Source organism: Dermacentor silvarum, chromosome 1 (assembly GCF_013339745.2).
Source record: "Dermacentor silvarum isolate Dsil-2018 chromosome 1, BIME_Dsil_1.4, whole genome shotgun sequence".
NCBI classification, from domain to species: domain Eukaryota; kingdom Metazoa; phylum Arthropoda; class Arachnida; order Ixodida; family Ixodidae; genus Dermacentor; species Dermacentor silvarum.
This window is the reverse complement of record NC_051154.1, coordinates 128,917,644-128,934,962: the sequence shown is the minus strand read 5'-3', so window position 1 is coordinate 128,934,962 and position 17,319 is coordinate 128,917,644. Positions and strand designations below refer to the sequence as shown.

At 45.6% G+C, this 17,319-nt stretch overlaps 3 non-coding genes across 3 annotated transcripts; all 3 read right to left on the bottom strand.

Moving 5' to 3' along the window:
* Positions 1–12,413: 12,413 nt before the first annotated feature.
* Trnat-agu (transfer RNA threonine (anticodon AGU)) lies at positions 12,414–12,487 on the bottom strand. The gene has a single exon. It is a non-coding gene; the product is annotated as a tRNA-Thr (tRNA).
* Positions 12,488–14,331: 1,844 nt separating this feature from the next.
* Trnat-agu (transfer RNA threonine (anticodon AGU)) lies at positions 14,332–14,405 on the bottom strand. Its single transcript has one exon. It is a non-coding gene; the product is annotated as a tRNA-Thr (tRNA).
* A 76-nt stretch (positions 14,406–14,481) lies between these two features.
* Trnat-agu (transfer RNA threonine (anticodon AGU)) lies at positions 14,482–14,557 on the bottom strand. Its single transcript has one exon. It is a non-coding gene; the product is annotated as a tRNA-Thr (tRNA).
* Positions 14,558–17,319: the final 2,762 nt, after the last annotated feature.

Below are 17,319 nucleotides of genomic sequence, written 5' to 3'. Positions count from 1 at the left end.
TCTGTACTTATGCTTATGTGCTCGTTTAAGAACCCCAGCTGGTCAAAAGTAGTAAGGAGTCACCCACTATGGTGTGCCTCATCAATTTTTTTTTTTTTAAGCCGACACGCGTCACGTCGAGATAATTAACAAGCAATTATGTGTCGCGTGAAGACTCAAATGTATTGAACAGCAGTCAAACAAGTGGACTTGTTCGAAATCCTCGTCAGGACGAAGATGAGCTCCTTTGTCGAAACATTGGCTCTAACCTGAGATATCCCTTGTTTGACTGCTGTTGCATACCTAATTTATATTTGTTTGTTCCTGTCCCCAATGAATGCACACATAGTGCAGTACTCTCTCAGTAACTAAAATTTATTCATACATTAATTTCATAAATGCGAAAAATTCCAGGCCATCAAATCTCTCTCTCCTCTTTTTTTTTTTGCACTTTATTATACAATAGTAGTTGAAACCCTACCTACAGTGCAAGATGCATTTTACCCTAGGGGTGTTCGAATAGCAAAATTCGTATTCAAGAAAGGTTACCTTTGACTATCAAATCGAATACTGAATAGTTCCTATTTCTAAGTAAAGTGAAATAAAGGGTAGCATGGAGTTCACTGGGCGAAATAAGAGGGCTTTTTTATATATTAGTTTATACATGTAATGCCATTAACAACTGGATGTCAGGTAAACTGAGAAGCTTTTAAATAAAAAACAACTGGAAGTTGATCGTATATGGTGCACAGTGGCAGTAACTGTAATAACATTTTTCAGATCCATCACACATTTTGGAATCTATGAAGCGAAGCTTTCGTGAAGAGGTTAATTAAATGCTATAAAACTGTTCATCTTCTTCAGCGTATTTTGCAGCATAGTGATTACTTGCCTGCCTGGCAAATTGGCAATATGCAAAAACCCCCACCATGGGGACCATGTGATCCACATGACCACAGATTACACTGTCTCGGGGATCAGCCTACCTTATTTTAGCTAGAAGCCAACTGAACAGATGTGCCAAATGCTGGGAAAGAAGGCATAACAAGCTTTGCTTTACTAGAGAAATTATGTGCTTTAAGGCATATATTTTTTGTACTGAGGATATTTAGGTACCGTTTGTTGTCTCACTGTGTAATTCCATATAAAACAGTGCTGGCCACCAGCACATCTCTAGGGTAATACAGATCAGGCTACATGTAAGGTGATTTGTTACACAAGTGCTGTCCTGTATGCGAGATATTCCGCAAGACAGCGGCGGCGGCAGCCACATTAAGCAATTACTTTGCCTAAATTGAAATTTAATTAAAGGTAAGACCTATGCTTATTTATCAACTGTGAACTGCTGTACAGATCGAGGTGATCTGCTCCAAGCATTTGCTCAGGAACTGGTGTGTCTGCACAGCAACCGCAGCTCTCCAGCAGTAGCATAATTTGGAAAAGCCTCCACTTGCAGTGGTCCTTCTCCCTGTATACTACTGCAACTGTTGTTGCAACTGCCGCGCACCTGGCCGCTCGAGGCACTTTGCGTGTATTTGCGGGCATCTTTCACATTCGGAAAAACTTTTATGTAGCATGTATTGAGCACCAGAAAGCTGTATTGGTAGTTTCTCATGTTGCTCTACAATTTTCTCATTGACACTTTTCATCTAATTATAATATTTGAGAAGTTGATTAATTAATTACGACTAATTATCTAATTAGGCGGAATGCAAAAAATACTCTGGGTATCTCCAAGCAACGGCAAACAGCATTACCTTGGTTCTGTCCAGCATTTGCATATTTTTAAATCTTGCTGCATGATAGTTGGGACACCCTGTATATATTGCAATGGGGGTGATTGCCTAGCAGCACTTGATCTAGCTTTGCAGTGGTAGAAATAAACAAGTCAATTTGGGAGCTATGGCGAAGCAGCGAGCAAGCGCTGCTTCTCTTCTATACACAGTCGTATTCGGCAAGCCAGTCGTCGAGGTCGTCTGTTGTGCAGGGTAGCACTGCCAGATGACGCCAGGGCAAACGATGGCCATAGGTACGGGAGCAGCAGCCTGGGATGGTCCTGGATCATTCATCACATGAGCTGGTGGTAGCGTCCGGCTGCGGAGTTCCAGGATGTTGAAGAGAAACCCAGCACCTCCACCAAATGCAATGGGGGTGATTGCCTAGCAGCACTTGATCTAGCTTTGCAGCGGTAGAACTAAACAAGTCATTGGGAGCTATGGCGAAGCGGCGGGCGGTGCTGCTTTTCTTCTAGCTTCTTCTATACCTTTGCCAGCACTGTGGTCAGTGCCTTCAGTGCAATAGTATATATATATGTATGTGTGTGTATTCATGGGTGGAGTTGATGCCTTTTACATATAGCACATGCACGTGAGGGGGGATTGGCCAAGGTTTGCAATGGAAAAGTACGTAATGCAATGCCTTCCTTCCCAATAATTTATACATCTAATATTTGCTCGAAGCGATATCTGCAACTTCTTTTATACAAAGTAGTAATATGTTTTGCTCTCAAGTTCACTGAGTCTTCTTTGTCTTTATCGAAATGTAACCATTGCACCTGGATGCCTTATTATTTGTCAAAAGTTTTAACATAAAAAGAAAAAAAAAACTGTGCCTAATGTATATGATCAGGCCTAGGTGCAGCAGAAACATGTACAGTGCTTGTAATATGGGTGTCGCACTGTGCACTTTCGATCGTGATTGAGCCTGATCAGAATCGTACATCTCAGTCGCGATTGGCACCTTTAACGTGCACCCAATGTATGGCACACGGGCGTTTTTGCATTTTGCCCCCATCGAAATGCATCCGCCGCGGCCGAGATTTCATCCCGCGACTTAGTGCTTAGCAGCTCAACGCCCTAGGCACTAAGCAACCACGGCGGGTCACTATACTCGCGGACAACTTTCTGTGGCTATGAAGGGAAAGCTACGGAGGCAAAGCGTGCATAAGTGAGAGCGCTTCTCAAAAGAGTCCCGCATTTTAATTCACGTTAGTTTAAGCTGGGGAAGAGAAAACATAAACACCTTATTAACAACAGTTAAATAAGATCGAACACACCACAGAGTGTAAAGGTTTACTTATTTTGCGGCTTTTCCCTTCCGCATCTGTGCAAACGCAAAACCGTTGCACATGGAAGCTGCATCGATTCAGCGTATGTTCCGAGCAACCAAAAGCACTGTCAAATGCATGGAGGTAAAAGTTTTTTTCCTTCCTCCATGGTCAAACGCTGCTGGACCACTTGGCACGTTAACACATGTGCAGCAGCCACACACCCGTAGCTTTCCCTTCATATAGCCACAGAAAGTTGCCTGCGAGTATAATCACAGTCAAGAATTTGATCCGGATCGGACTCGACTGCGATCGAAAGCAGCTGTGTGACACTGGTATTAAATACACGAGTATGCATATAGAATTGAGAAAACGAAGTGACCATTGCAAGGCTAAACAGTCACTTTTAATCACTGAGCTCTGGTGCCATCAAATTTTCATCTCGTCAAGGAGCCATCATCTAACCTGTGAAAAGTATATTGCAACATGATTTCTCTTTCTGCTGCTAATCAACACATTTACTTTACAAAATGAATGTTTGAGTGAATGAATATATTTAATAGAAGGTCCGACAATTGGAGTTGTCTTGTAACGTAAAATTAGCAAACCCCCAGCCTTGTAGACGTCCTAAAATGGAATCGTGCATGGTGGAATCATATGAGTGTCGATGCTCCATCGATTTTTTTTTTTTATCAGTGCAACATGTACAGCATTTCTTGCCACATTCAACTCCACCTTGGTGTGGAGTGTGGCAAGCATATGATCATGACTGCTGCCCCAATGGCACCAGTGTGCATTATAATATATGCCTACAAAAAAAAGGAATAAGTGTCTGCCTATCATATATAAATGCATTTTTAATACTTAATCTGCATAGTTAAACAGTCCCCCTGATCTAGATAATTTTTATCAAACTGGTCATTTTAGATGGTGAGAACTTCAACAACATATGAAATCTTCACTTTGTCCATACAGGAAGGCCGCACCAAGAGGGTGAAATGTAGTCTGTGGACCAGAGCTTTTGGTTGGAAAATAGCCTTGAAGAGGAGCCGGCTTGCAGAATGTTGCACCTCGTCAAGGAAAAAAAAAAAAAAAAACTGAAACGCGAGCAGTTAAGAATAGCCATGAAAGCCTTTTACGCATAATTAGTACATAAAAGTGCTGAGTGAAATAGCTGTGTATCTGATTTCTAACAATTTAGTAGTCCCAAGTGTACCGATTGATGCATTAGCATTAGGAGTGTCAGAGTGGAAATACTATATGCAGCAGATCCAGCGAGTTGAAATCCATATACAGTGAAGGCTTGTGTGAGTGCATGTAGATAGTCTAAACACGAGTACATGCACGCACGCACACACGTACACGCCACACACACACACACAAGTGCATGCGGGTGCACACAAATTATACCGACCATTTTGTTTTGTTTTCTTATACCGATCATTTTGTATAGTGAGTACGACGGACGCCTTGAACGCATCATACAGTTAAACCTGCTTATAACGAACCTCCATATAACGAATTCCTGGATATAACGAAGTTTTTCTATTCCCCGCCGTTACTCCATAAAAGCACATGTATTTGAGGCTCTATGTAACGAAGTGGCAGCGGGAGACCTCCTCGATATAATGAAGTTTCCCCTCCGACAACTTAGAGATTTCGCCCCAAATTTTGTTATTTTTGCGCGAGCAGCAACCGGAAGCACCTTCTCCACCGCGACGGAATGCGAAGCGATCGCACGTGTGCGTGCGTGCGTGTGCGAGGCGGGCCTGCATCCCTCGACCCGGCGATCTTGCCACCGCGGGCGTGACCTTTCCCCCTCCCTTCATTCAAACCAGATCCTGCCGCTTGGTGCAGCTGGCCTAGCCCGCCAAGCCGGCACTCTCTCCTTTTCCAGTTGATGTTGCCGAAGCGCTAGCTGGTGCACGCTGTGACGCATCACACTCGATGAGCACGGACACGCGTTGTCAAACGCTGGCGGCGTGTGGAAGCGCCGCTGGAGAAGCGAGCGAAGTGACCTTCGTGCTGTTGTCTATCGCTTCAACGCAAACTGAGCGCCGAAAACACACAGCACGCACAAAGCTACGAGCCGCCGACGCACCTACACCTGCTAGGCTCTGCCCCAACGCAGATCGCTTTCAAGATACGGCCCGCGCGACCGCGCGCCGCCGCGCAGTACGCAGTGTAGTAAGTGGTTCTTGAGGAAAGGGAAAAGTTGACGCTATCTTCTGCAGCCCTTGAGGGAGCACGGCTCAGCGCCATTCAGTTGATGCCAGGGTACAGTACAACGCCGCCCCGCTATCCCTCCCTCCCTCGCTCCCTCGCCGGTGCTACAGTGTACCGGTTCCTACACTGTACCGGTACTACACTGTACCGGTTCCTCGAGCGCAACGGAAGAAGGCGCGCTTCCTCCCTGCTTTTCTTGCGCGCGCGAGATTTAGACGCGGTCGTCGGCTCCCCTCGCACGTTTTCACTCACCCCAAAAAATTTTGGAAAGTTATCAACCCTGGGAACACACGCACTATAACTCTTGTAAATGATGCGGGGGAAATCATGCCTGAAATGAGTGCGCACTAATATTTAACAACGCATTTCGTCAGTATTTTCTAACGATAATAACGTTCCATTGTCTAATGTCCCCTGCAACATAGCTTCTAGCATGCCGAGCGTGGTGTTTTATCCTGATGGTGTTTTGCGCATTATTGAAAACCTTAAACTTTCATCCTCAGCAGGTAGATGATAAAACTCTAAACTGCTAAAAACCAAAATATATTCTTCATCATTTTTGGTCTTATATTTTCTCAGTCACTTTCTACAGCCTCCATGCCTCACGACTGGAAGGTGGGGAAGGTCGTTCCCATCTACAAGTCTGGTAATAAGAACACACCGCTAAATTATCGACCGATCTCTCTCACTAGCATTCCATGCAAAATCATGGACATGCATCTACTCCTTGATCATGAATCACTTGGACGCCAATCAAATTTTTCATTCGGCACAGCATGGGTTCCGTAAGGGCTTCTCTACCGAAACGCAACTAGCTTTGTTTTCTACACGACTTGCATATAAACCTTGACTCTAACCAACAAACTGACGCTATTTTTCTGGACTATGAAAAGGCCTTTGAAAAGTTCCTCACCGCCACTTTACTACTAAAACTTTCTTCTTTGAACTTGCACAGTGAAGTACTCAAATGGCTCGAAGCAATCCTTACTGATCGCTACCAATTCGTTTCTATAAATGACAAATCATCCACTCTACTCCCTGTAACTTCTGGTGTCCCGCAGGGATCAGTTCTCGGTCCTCTTCTCTTTTTAATTTATATAATGACTTACCCCTACATGTATCTTGCAAGATACGAGTTTTTGCTGATGACTGCGTGATTTACCATCCAGTTTCTAATGCTACTGACGAAAACACCTTACACACAAAGTCTCAACAACGTGCAGTCTTGGATGTGAACAATGGTTATGACTCTTAATCCCAACAAATGTAAGCATATATCTTTACCCGCCGCCGTAACCCTTTCCTGTCCTCTTATACAATAGTAAACGTCCCATAGAATCAGTAGAATCATTTAAGTACTTGGCGTAACACTTTCTCATGATCTCAGTTGGGGTACGCATATTTCCAACATACTTTCATCAGCTAACAGAACTTTCGGCTTCATGAGACGACACTTGCGTGACGCCCCGCAGAACGTAAAACTCCTAGCTTTCAAATCCCTTATCAGACCGAAAGTTGATACGCATCACCCATCTGGAATCCATATCAAGTCTATCTTGTTAACGCGCTCGAGTCCTTTCAGAACCGCGTCGTCAGATACATCCATTCATCATACTCATATACAGCCAGCCTTTGCCTCTTCATAAGTTTTTTACAGTTCCCTAATTCACGAGCCATATATCACACACCCGCACGCATATCGCTACGAACTGGGCACCCATTACAAGTCTTACGGCCACGCTCCATACAACTACCTTTTCTTCGTCTTTTTTTTCCCGCACAGCATCAGACTGGAACGCCCTTCCCCACCACGTCGCTGAAATCACTTGCCCGACATCGTTCTTCGAAAATGTGTCGTTGTTGGCTGAAAAATAATCAGCTTTTTCCACCGGCATTTTCCCCCTTCTTTCTGTTTATGCACTTGCGAAATGTAGCTTTCTTGTAGTTTCTGAATACCTGTGTTTCTGTTGCATCAACTGTACCCACCCCTTATGTAATACCCCTAGCAAAGGGGTCTTTAAGGAAATAAAACTGAACTGAACTGAACACATACAGTATACGGCGCGCAGCGACTGCGTTATCGCCCTTGGACTTATACGGAATATCTATGAGCCAAAACCAATTTAGGACCACAATGCGTCATAGACACCATCTCTACATAGCAATTACGGATCTCAAGGGCCGTACTTTTGCTGGCGGAAACCGAAATTCCCTCATAGTTGTCGCCCCCGGCACTTTCGGCGGCCAATGCCATCGTCAAGACACCAAGCCAAGCGACATAAAAGTCAAAATGGCCGCTCGGACCGGCGCGGGGTGGCAGTTCGCAACGTACGATGCGGGAACGGTCCCGCAGTTGCGACGCAACAGCGGGGTTACCAATACATTGGGTTCTATGGGAGCTGTGCTGGGACCGGCCGAAAATGACGTAACAGCCGGGAAACGCAGCCCCCCGAACGTAACAGCGGGGTTCTACTGTAACACCATACGACGCTACGACACCATCGTGACGCTCGCTCTTCGTTTCCGATGCCTCGAGCTTGTGCGAAACGACACGCGTCCACGCATCCGGTACCTGGTATGACATTCCAAGGATGAGTGCTTCGACGACAACGGAAAACGGGTGCGCGTTACAATTGAGGGCGCGTTGGAACGGAGTAAATACAGTACAAGTTTCTTTTTCAAATTTTCGTGCCGAACCTGCATATACCGAAATCCTCTTTATACGAAGTTTTTCGGGAATTTGTCAATTTCGTTATATCCAGGTTTAATGTATATGATTTGAGAGGCTGCATGCGCATACGTACGTAGCACAATTCGAATTCATTCTATCCACAAGAAGCGTTTGCTTCCTCATGACCGTGCAGCCGCGGATGCGCGAAGGCGAGCATTCTGGATTTTTGGGCGCACGGCCGGCGTCGCCCATAGGGTTCCTCGATGCGTGCGCCCCCCTCCGCCGCCGTGGAGGGTGGAGTCATTCCGTGAAGGGGTGAATGCCGCTTTTCGACCGGCGGCCGCCATTGCTCTCCCCAGCATCTTCGCGGCTTGTTGAGTGAGACAAGTGTGCGGCGTCTTCTAGGGCAAAATGCCCGGGTGTTGCGTGCCACGTGCGCAAACCATTCGCGAAATGGCTGGAAGATGTTCAGATTTCCGAAAGATCCGAAGAGGCGACTCCTGTGGCTGGTAAAGATCAGGCGCGACAAGTGACAACCCACGGACCGTTCCTGTTTGTGTATGGGCACCCTGCAATGCAGTTTGGCTGTACATGTCGCGCCACCTAGCAGCGGCGGTGAGCACCCGCGAGTAGGCCCTCACCGCCATTTCACCTTGGTCCCGTACTGCGCTCAGGCGCGCCTGAATGCTTCCTTTCAGATTTTTTAATGGATTCACCGCGACCACTCGGCAGCTCCTCCGTGAGAAGTGTGAACAAAAAATAACATGCGCATATACTGCTGCTATAGGTATTTTCACAACCGTGAAGGGGATGTCGGCATCAAATTGTGCCGCTTCCCTTCAAGAATGTGGGGAGAAACCCGGCGGCTGAAGGTGGATCGTTGTGGTTCGGGCCGTCAAGTAAGAGTCGCTCTTGCGAATTTCTGTTGAACTATGACGCAAACGCAAAATTAAAAATGAAAAAAAAGAAAAAAAAACACAGGCAGCATCCATGATAACGCACAATAAGGCGACAACTGCATAAACACGCGTGATCTGATTCCCGCTGTTGTAAATTCCATGGTTTGGATAATTGTTTAGCTAGTCTCGCTCCAAAACAAATGCGCAGTGGTTGTTATGTGTCAAATCTAGCTTCGTAAGCGCTCCGCGTTAAACCTTTGTACGCACTGTATAGTTCTTGTTGTGCATTAATAAGCCAACGTGCTGCTCCTTTCTGTGCCTGGATCAAGACGCGACTGCTGAAACCGGGCTCATTCATGCCGACGTTTTCTCGCGTTTAGAACAACAGAACTAAGGCTGGAGTGCACCGCAGCGCACATCGAGTATTCGTAAAATAGCACTTCTCTCGCGCACGCTAGCACACATTTGTCAGTCTTGGTGTTGCTTAGTGTCAGCTGATTGCTCTCTGTTATGTTTCAGCGGTGATGACCTCTCACACTGGAGCCCGAATCACAACACCAGAATATGCTCGAGGCTCTTTGTCAACGGAGAAAAAAGCTCCATAAAGAATCATTCAAGTTGCCATGCAACTCGCCAAAACCTCGACAAATGTGATAAGCAAGGCACGCTCGAAGTATACTGAAGCTACAAATGAAAGTTGAAAAACGTCTACGGCCGTATTTGCCCACTTAAGCGGAATAAATTATTTATTTGTTAACTACTTTGAGTTCGACGTCGTAAACGTGCTTTATTTGTCGTGACAAGAACTTTGCTGCGATGTCCGTCCTGTTTACTTTTTTGACACGAAATACATGGTTGTTGTCGAAAGTTGACGTCCTTTCTCGAGTGTCGGTGGTCGAAAATGGGCCTCAATGTTTCAATGCCTTAAAAACCACAGTTTAGAAACGCCGACTTGGTTTCAAATGAGCGCCGCAGAAGCATGCCTTCGTAGAAGTGGCCGCCTCGGTTTTTTCGCGGAACTGAAACGGCGGCACTGACGGCTGAGCCGATCTCTGCGCCGCCTGACCATTGAAGGGAGCGGAGCCTATACCACACTGGCAAACGCCAGTCAGAAGCGCAGCGCCTCCAGCGCAGTGTCAGACGGCGACTGCAGAGCGAGCGCGCGCCGGCGCCAGTGCGTCTACCACGGCTACGACGTCACTTCTCTGGAATGCGCAGACCGGCGGCAGTGAGTCGCGCGCGGCGGCGGCGGCGGAGTGCGCGAGAGGTGCCGGCTCCGGTGGCTCCGGTACGGTGGCTAGATTGGTAGGTGTGCCGACCGGCGTAGTTCACTGCTTCTCCGCATCATGACAGCAGGAGTGGCGCTGCGGTCAGAGGTTTGCCGTGAAGCGCGCGTCGTCTGCTACTGAGAGTGTAGTTATTGCGCGCTTGTAATATTTAAGATAATAAGGTTCCACTGTAAAACTTGAAGAAAATGATTAAATTATGTTGAGAGAGTGCTTGACAGTGCGATGTTTCTTGTTGCAATGAGTAATTTTGAAAATCAGTCATTCATATCGTCTGTTAACACGCTCAGGGCACGGAGCGCTGCGCTCGCAGTCAGGATAGTTCTCCGAATTCTTGTAATTTCCTTGGACGTTTAAAAAGCGAATGAATACTGTGGGTGATATTCGTGAATACCAAGCTCGTGAGACTCTGGGAAAGAGAGAAAGTGTTCCTGAACAGAAGAAAACAAGCCGGAAGAGCACCACTTGCATTGCGCCGAATTGTAAGTTTGGCTACAAACATGCAAACCACGCGCTAAAGAATCATTGGTTTCGATGCGCTGAGACCCATAACTTTCCGAGAGACGTCAGCTTGCCCTTAGCCGTGCTGAAAAAAAAATGTTTCAACTGCATTAGTCCTGTGCCATCGCCACTTCAAGGAGCATGTCATCCAGCGTATGACCGCAGGAAGATTGTGCAGATCCGATGGCGTATGTGCGGTTAGAGTGACGCTGTTCCTTCGGTGCTACCCGACGCTGCGCCTTACATATTGAAGAACAATTCTAGAAAAGCAACAAGCGAGGCTCCAACGGCATGTCGGCCGTTGAAATAATCCGGAAGAGACAGCGAGCCAAACCAATGCCTGCTCTGGAGACATTGGCCAAACTTACACACGCTCCAAGCAAATAGGATGCGAATGCAAATATCGCGTGTTCTACAGGTGACGAATGAGTATTTGTAGACAAGTGAAGAAATGAACATGCTCAAAGACGGCCGAGTAAATGTTTGTGTGTGCAAAAAATTCAGCTTCAAGTGCAGCGGCCGCGGTTTACAACGCAACGACTGGCAGATATGCCATGCTGCTGGCATCCTTTCTTTTCCTTTCGCCAGCTGAAGCGTTCAGGAGTCATGGGTTGTAAGCAGCATAAAATCTAAATTACGAACAACATCATCAAGCTAATACATTGCTCGCTTGCACTTCCTTGTGACGACCAAAACTTGGCTCCTGAGCGTACTCCAGAAAATAAAAAGCACCTTACGCTGCGGCTACTCGACGTGCATTTTGAGCGCTGTGATGCAGTGAAGTGTTTCATTTAAGCTATAGTTGCAATAAAAGCTTGGTATTGCTGTATGGTTTGCGTGTGTGACCGAAGAATTACCTAAATTATTATTGTATTCAAGTATACATACATACGATCTTCACGAGTCCAAACTATTATTTTTCATGCTACAAGCTACTGCTTTCATCATGCATAATCGCACGACGTAAGAACTTTTTTCTTTATCACCAACAAGTTTATAATATATTTTATAAATTTAATATAGCCCAATACTAAAATCATTTGGTTCATTTCCTTGAGTGCAGTCAAGGAAATCGAATCAAAGGATTTTAGTTGTACGAATATCAATATTTATTCCATTGTGTTTTACATCCCTTAAACCCAAGCATTTCCCTTGCACATTCCGTGGTATACGAATACGCCCTGCACGTTCGCGTACAGCCCCTATACATACTACTGTATACATCTATTCTGCAAAGCAAACTTCGCCTTTATCGCTTCAGAAGAACTGGTGAAGGGATATTTCGTCCATGCAGAATTTGTGTTTCTCTCCTCGTAGACTCAAGTTTAACGTGTTTACCGAACTAACAGCGTTAATAGCTATTATATTCTTGAATGTCAAACGGGGAAACAAATTGGTGACGGAAAAGGTAGTACGTTACCTTCGCACTGACAGAGCTCTGCTGCGTTCAGAAATTTGTAACTGTCTATGATGCCACTGTGAATATGGTTTTCAGTTTAAATACGATGGTAAATGCGCCGCCGCAGTTGCAATGTAATGTGGCCGCAGCAGCAGACGACGCGCGCAGCCTGCGACAGACCCCCGACCGCAGCGCCAATTTTGCCGTCATGATGTGGAGAAGCGCTGAACTACTCTTCGTGCCCGGCGGACGGCACACCTACGCATCTAGCCACCATAGCTCCGGTGCGCAAGCCGTGACACATCACTGATCCTTGCGCATGCGCAGCACGGCTCTTGATGTGCCGCGCGAAACGGGCTTGGCTAGGCCAGTGTAGCTAACGCTACAAAAAGTGTTAAATACCTTAAGGCACCGGTGAGATTCGAACTCACGATCTCCTTTTTACTAGACAGGCGCTTTAACCAACTAAGCCACGGCGCTTTTGTTTCTTTCATGGTATTTAATACATTAACATGTCATCCATTAAAACATTCACTAATTGTGCATAGTCATAGAATGGTGGGTACAATGAGTCACACACAGAAAAAGAGAAGATGCACTGTTCCGCATTAAAAGGGGACCTCACCAAAATGGGGTACCAGTCCGGTTGAACATCAAATCCATCAAACATGCTTAGGTGCACAGTCATCTGGATGAAATTTACTCTTGTGGATACAAGCGGTTCGGCGTGCGGTCCATCATTCGCGTCTTCCACAGACTGTGCATTCCCATGAGAAAGAACACGTCTAAAGGTACACTGTCATCAGGGGTCGGTAGCAGATATCGCACTGTATGGGGGTTCATTTTAAAGTCTTTCTTTAGAGTCCGTTGAGGATGTCCCAAATAGAATGGAATCTTTGCAGCCAATAAAACAGTATTCAATTGTCTCTGGCACCTCACAAGACGACAATTAAAAGAAGACACAAATATACCCTTTTTCTGTGGCCATGTTTTTGCCGGTAAAGTTTCACTATGAAGTTTGTAAAAAATGTTTTGCAGCATGGGGATATATACATTTTACAACTCGCTTAAGCACATCGTGGCCTGGCCATTCATGTATAGTGAGCGGTAAAATAGAGGCGGAAAAAGCATGGACAGTAAATCTTTGTATAACTTTTACGCGACACGGAGTACAATTATTCAGTGGAAAACCGAACTGTCAGAAACGAACCACCAGAAAAACCTCCCCCATGAAACCGAACAAGCATAAGGCGAAGATAAATTTGAAGAAACAACTAACTCAGGTAAAACATCAACAAGTGTGACTTGCATGAATGACCGAATTATAGGATGCGAAGTATCGCGAATAAAGAAGAAACGAGACACTATTTGCCGCACGTAAAGATGCACTAAGCCGAGCCTACCCTCACTAACTGATCTAAAAACATTGTCTCGCCTCATGGGCTCAAAAGTGGAGGACAAATGAAGTTTGCAAAAATTCGGTGAAAGCGTTGGATGTACAGCCTGGCACAGTGAATAACTTGCAATACGTAGTAAATTTTAGTTGATAAAATTATTGCAGGCTTCAGCCCTTCCGAAATAGAAAGTCGGTATGGAACGAATGTCTGAGCGTAATTTTGCAAGGCTGAAACCCGTTCTTTCCAATAGTGCGCGCTTAATTTATATGTATCTAGCGGCACGCTAAGATACGTTGGCGGAACATGAGTCCACTAATGCCTGTAAACTGTTCTGGCCTATAACACCAGAGCTGAACCATAAGCCTAAGCTTTTCGAGGAGTTCATTTGTGCTCCTGATACGCTGCCAAATTTCTCTATTGTAGCTACAACCTTTTCAACACTGGGCTAATCTGTGCAGAAAAACGCAAGATCATCTGCGTAAGCTAACACTTTAACCTCATTACCCAGTATGTTAATTGAAGCCATGGATGGAACTTGACTGAATTACGCTTAAGCATAGTGGTTCCAGGTAAAGGGCGAAGAGTAGTGGGGACATCGGGCATCCTTGTTTTACCGAAGAGCAGATAGCAATAGGTTTGAGAGATGGCCCATTAATAACTAAACGAGTAGAACAATGGGTGTAGCAAAGCCTAACGCCTTTAAGCACAATGGAGACAACATTGGCGTGTTCCAGAAGAGAAAAAAATAGGAATGACTGACTCGATCAAAAGCTTTAGCAAGGTCTACTTGGAGCATTGCAAGCTCCTCAGCCAGGTGCCACGGCTAACTAAGCCACGGCGCCAGTGCATGATCGCCTTTCCAGCGTTTACATCAATCGCGGGTATCGTCCGGTGAACTATGAAAAAAAGTGTAAAAGAACTACCTTGAGGCACCGGTGAGATTCGAACTCACGATCTCCTGTTTACTAGACAGGCGCTTTAACCAACTAAGCCACGGCGCCTTCGAATAACGGTATTTTCAGCGTTCGCATCAATCCCGGGTATTGTCCTGTCAATAATACAAAAAGAAAAGACTCGAGGCACCGGTGAGATTCGAACTCACGATCTCCTGTTTACTAGACAGGCGCTTAACAACCAACTAAGCCACGGCGCCAGCTTTTCTTTTTCATTGCCGTCTCGGACATGGAAATACAAAGCACAAAAGATACACCTCAGCTACACTTGAGCTGACGCCCCCCCCCCCCTCCCCCCCACCGAGCGGAGCTAAAATATTTTCAGTTGCACCAAATCATCGAGCAGCGGTATCCACTCTGGTGGATCAGGCTGCGCCCTGAAACATTCACCTATATAAACAGCACTCTCGATAAAGTTTTCAAGTGTAGAACGAGTATTTATGTCGGCGTGTCGCACCTGTATTCGTGTTTTCCACAGACTGTGGAGGCCAGGAGCATGATTAAATCGTAGGGCACATCTTCGTTTTCAACTGGTAAAATCCGGATGCCGTAAGGCTTAAGGGGAGCTCTTTTTTAATCGTTCTCTGAAGCACATCCCAATAAAAAATTGTATCCCGGCATTCTAAGAAAAAATTCAGTTTCAGTTTCCATAAGAGCCAGTTAAAACGCGATTTCCTGCCCTTAATTTCTAAAGTGATACTCACAAGGCAATGATCGCTGAAAGGCACGGTTTAACATCATAGCTAGAGCATAGGAGCACAAGATCAACAGACACATACATCCGGTCAAGCCTAGCATGACTCTCCCGCTGAAAGTGCGTGAATTCTTGGTGGGTCCCAGTAGAGAACACACTGCCAACATCCTCGAGACCATAATCGTGAACAAGTGTCTTCAACACTTCCGAGGTCTTGTCTCTAAGTGGCCTACACTTGACTCTGTCAACTGCGGCGCACACACAGTTGAAGTCCCCCAATACAAGCAAAATATTGTCAACGTTCAACCATGGCTCAAGGGCTCAAAGAATAGTTGTCGCTCGATTTCTACATTGGGAGCATATACGCAAACAATGCGTCAACATAAATTTGAAAACATGAAATCAGTAACCAAAGCTGTGTTGCCAGGTCCGACGAGGCGGCGTAGCCAACAGCTAGAGAAGTTGTAGCCCAAATGAAGCCAAACACGAAAAAGTGCAAAATATTTCGTAGCCAAATATAGCCATTTTATTTGCAGTTATATTTGTGCATGCATCTTCAAATGCGACTACAGCAATCGTTTTTTTTTTTTTTGCACAACCGTCGTAACAAAATGTTGCGTGCCGCCGTGACGGTCGGCCCTTGACATCAACAACAGCGACATAGAACTCTTTTGGTTCGCCCCGGAAGCTCTAAGTTCAGCGAATCGCTGCACAGGGCGATATCAGTGCTCTTATTTTATGACAGATAGTACTAAGTTATTATTTTTAGTTATTTACAGTAATATTACCTACCACTCTGCTTTTTAACTGTCGTGAACGCAAAATAATGTTTAGCATCGTCGAACTCTATCGTCATATCTGCCTACGGCGTGAAAGTACAGCTGTCCAGCGATCTTCGACCTGCTCACGGCTTCTTTTTTTATGAGCTAAAACAAGTCTTTCGTTCTATGATATCTCGTGTTATTTGTCTTATCGTCCTATCTTGTTTTCTCGTTTCTTTTTTTTAATTAGCTTGGCCCGGTTTAGCTGGCACATTCTATATACTGTCCATTTACATCAACCTGGCCGCCACCTTAGGTCTCTAGCACGGCAAGAGCGTGCGTTAAAATAAAGTGACAGACAACAGATGCCACTCGTTGTCTGAATCGGTGTAAGCGAAGGTTTAAAACATTACTGCGCAAACGGCGCACCAGTGTAAGAAGCGCGCAGTCGTTTTCGGCGACGAGCACGTTCCGAACGTAACTCGCTCGAAATGGTAAAAAGCCGCGACGGCGCACAAAGAGCAAAGGTAAACAACACATTGACAACAGTGGTTAGGCTGTAAAAACCGGATACTGTCAAAAAGTAAACATGTTGATGTGAATAAAGATTTAGAATAGGGCTCCCCAAAGAGGCCCCAAAGAGCTTTGCAGGTGTTAGCGTTGGGGCAAAAAATATTAAAAACAAAATATACCATTTCATGATAAGAAGAGTAATTTAGATTTTCGTGTTTAATTACATTTAGAACTTATTCTATTAGCAGCAAGCAACTTCTTGCACTTAGTTTTGAGTAACCACGTTTACGTACCTTCACCCTGCCAAGTCAATCCATGTTAGGCCTATGAGCCATGAAATCGACAACTGAATTCGAATCAGCGGCGTCTATGAGTCAATCTTCATTACACATTTAGTTGAGGGAAATCGATAACCGCCAACACCCTCTCTAGCTTACGAACTTCACGCGTTACCACGAATCGCGCCCAGTGGGGTGCTAGGTTGCAGCCGTCGCTTCGATGGCGCCGCCATGTTTATTGACGATAGATTTGGGGCAGCTTTTGGGGCTCCCACTAAATCAACAAAATAGCGTGCCCGACGCAAAAGCCAACGCAGCTTGCGTCTTGCGCATGCGCAGTGACTTCTACGCTATTTCATTGGGGCCCCAAAACGTTTGAGGCCCCTATTTTAAAACTCTAATAATTGCTGAGGTTTTACGGCCAAAATCACTATATGATTGGGAGGCATGACGCAGTCGCGGACTCCGGATTAACTTTGGCCACCTCGGTTTCTTTAACGTACACCTAAATCTAAGTACACGGGTGTTCCTGCATTTCACCTTGATCGAAATGTGGCCGCCATGCCGGGAATCAACCCGCGTCCTCGAGCCAGCAGCGCGACACTCACAAGCTAATCTAACACGGTGGGTGAAGTTCATGTGACGTTGTGCACTGATGTCATCGTGGCAAACATGTTTCGATAAAGTAATGGGTATCTTTCTCCATGCAATGGCAA